The 3072-nt window shown below is 38.9% G+C and overlaps 1 pseudogene; it reads right to left on the reverse strand.

Annotated features, from left to right (window-relative positions):
- Positions 1-463: 463 nt before the first annotated feature.
- On the reverse strand, positions 464-1743 carry LOC118894063 (annotated as a pseudogene).
- Positions 1744-3072: the final 1329 nt, after the last annotated feature.

The raw sequence follows: 3072 nt of genomic DNA on the forward strand, positions 1-3072 counted from the left end.
CCTAGAAAAAAAAAATGTTAACTCAGAATTATCAAATCCTGAAGTTCAGGCAGATGGACACCAGAAATGGATTATGGGCAACTCTTAAATCATTCACCTAACTACATAGTACTATAGCAAGTGACAGTGTTGGCCGAAAGAAGACACAGGTTTCTCACTAAATTTTGTTTCAAAGGGTCTCAAAATTCTGTGACAGATTTTTGATCATGTTTTTATTAAAAAGTATTGATTTTAAAGACTAATAACTTAAAACCACCACACACACACCCACACACACCCACACACTTACACACACAAACGATCAACAAAATGTTCCTCTTTCCTCCTGAAGGTTTTTCAATGTATTGTTATTATTTCATTAACCAGTCATTTACTATTCAACTTAAATCGCCAATTGATACAGACGGTCCTGAGACAGGTCTTCTACCTGCCACCCTAATCTTCTAGATTAGGGTGGCAGGTATTATGGATAGTATTCACCCTGAGCTTTCTGGGCAGACACGGTGACCTTGCCAGCTCCAGCAGCCTCCTTTTCCACTACTTTGATGACACCCACAGCAACTGCCCATCTCATGTCATGAACAGCAAAATGATCCAGAGGAGGATTATCAGAGAAGCTCTCAACACACATGGGCTTGCCAGGAACTATTTCTATGGTGGCAGCATCACCGGGTCTCAAAAATTTGGGGCCATCTTCCAGTTTCTCTCCAAATAGCAATCAATCTTTTCCCTCAGCTCAGCAAACTTGCAAGTAGTGTGAGCTGTGTGACAATCCTGCACAGGTGCATAGCCAGCATTGATTTGGCCTGGGTGGTTCAGGATAATCACCTGAGCCTTGAAGCCAGCTGCTTCCATTGCTGGGTCACCTTTGCTGTCACCAGCCACATTGCCAGAACGAATATATTTGAGAGACACATTCTTGACATTGAAGCCCATATGGAAGAGCTTCACTCAAAACTTCATGGTGCATTTTAATAAACTTGACACCAGTTGTAACATTGACTGGAGCGAAGGTGACCACCATGCTTGGTTTGAGAACACCAGTCTCCACCTGTCCCACAGGGATAATACCAACATGAACAATTTTGTAGATGTCCTGGAGGACAGCCAAAGGGCTGATCAGTTGGATGAGTTGGTGGCAGGATGCAACCCAGAGCTTCAAGCAGCATGGTTCCATGGGCATTGCCATCTTTATGGGTGAATTTCGATCCCTTAAACCACGACAGTTTAGCATTTGGCTCCAGCACGTTGTCATCGTTTCAACCCAAAATTGACACACATGCTACTATGTTAAGGTTGAGCCAATTTTTTTAATGTAGGTGCTGACTTTTTTTAAACAATATCCTTGTATAATTTCTGGCTGAAGGAATCTATTTTGTTAATATCAACATTTAGTTGTTTCACACCCAAGGTGCAGGCCAGAAGGGCATGCTTCCAGGTCTGCTTCTTCTTGGAGAAACCTATTTCAAATTCACTAACACCAGCAGCAACAATCAAAACAGTACAATCAGCCTGTGATGTGCCTGTGATCATGTTTCTGATTAAGTCTCTGTGTCCTGGGGCATCAGCAATGTTCAAACAATACTTTTAGGTCTCCAATTCCCACAGGGAGATATCAGTGGTGATATAACACTCATGTTCAGCCTTCAGTTTGTCCAAGATGCAGGTATCCTTGAAGGAGCCATTTCCCATCTCAGCAGCATCCTTCTCAAACTTATTGATGGTTCTTTTGTTGATCCACCACATTTGTATATCCGATGGCCAGCAGTGGTCGACTTGCCCCAATGTACGTGTCCAACTATAATGATGTTGATATGAATTATTTTCTTTCACATTTTTAGCTTAGATTTAGTGGTGATTTCACAACACCTGTCTGGTGATAAAATTGTTGTAAAAAAGCTGCAAAGGAAATCTTTACAATCTTTTTGGATTCCACCCACAGTCTTCAAATAATGATATATGTAACACAAGATCTGACACATAAACATGGAATTAACTTTTACCTTGTCTGTGGCTGTTCAGTCTTATTACCTAAGAAGTCTGGAACCATGGTACTAAACTTGACCAAGAGTATACTAAATAGTAGGACAAATTATCTGCTATTATCCACTATTATACTAAATAGTAGGACAACTTATCTGACAAATTATCCCTACAGAGGTCACCCTGTACTAGCTTGTCTACATTGTTATTAAAAAAGTATAGATGTTATTTTTTTGTTTGTTTTTGGTTTTGTTTGTTTTTAGTTTATATAGCCTGGCTTTAGCTGCAAACTTAATATCTCACACATATTTTGATGGTACATTTTAGTACTCTGCTTTGCCTTTATGCAGTCCTTTATCAGTCCTTTCCATATCCAGTCGTGTGTAACAGCTGCAGTTGGTGATGTGGGAAATATAAATGAACTTGTCCTTTGGTACAAATTTGGCTCCTAGGCCATCCCTGGTTTGAGGTCACACAAGCCGATAAGAAGAGAATGTATGAATGAAACTGGTAGATCTAAAAATAGCTAAGTTAGCTTTTTAAAAGGTGAAATTGATCAAGAATTCTGTATTTTGGATTGCTTGGGCTGTTTTAGTGAAAATAAAAGGAAGTTTAAAAAAAAAATCAATGGCTACCAGAGATTCTCTTAAAACTCAGAGACATGAATCCAAAGGGGAGTCAGGAAGACACACCACCCTTTGATACTAAGTGGAGTTCTTCTTAGGCTGCAAAAATATTAAACATGCTAGTATATTTGGATTCATTGTGATGATAACAAAGTATCCCCTAAATTTAGATCTTTGGCTCATTGTTATTCATGCTCTGATAAAAGGAACTCTAACTGCCTGGGCTCTTGCTGACCCTCCTGTTGAGGAGGGGTAGGATAATTTGAGAGAGGCTGTTAGCTCAGGTATCCCAAATGTGATTAAATTATGAGAAATATTTAAAATTATTTTGGAAAGAGAAAACAAAATGAAAACACTGAATAACTTTAGTACAATTAAACCAGTGGGAGGGTTTGTATAGTTTACTTAAAATGAAATAAAGTTGGAGATAGATGAAGTAGTTATAAACATTTTAATAGATTAT

Source organism: Balaenoptera musculus, chromosome 4, assembly GCF_009873245.2.
Source record: "Balaenoptera musculus isolate JJ_BM4_2016_0621 chromosome 4, mBalMus1.pri.v3, whole genome shotgun sequence".
NCBI lineage: Eukaryota > Metazoa > Chordata > Mammalia > Artiodactyla > Balaenopteridae > Balaenoptera > Balaenoptera musculus.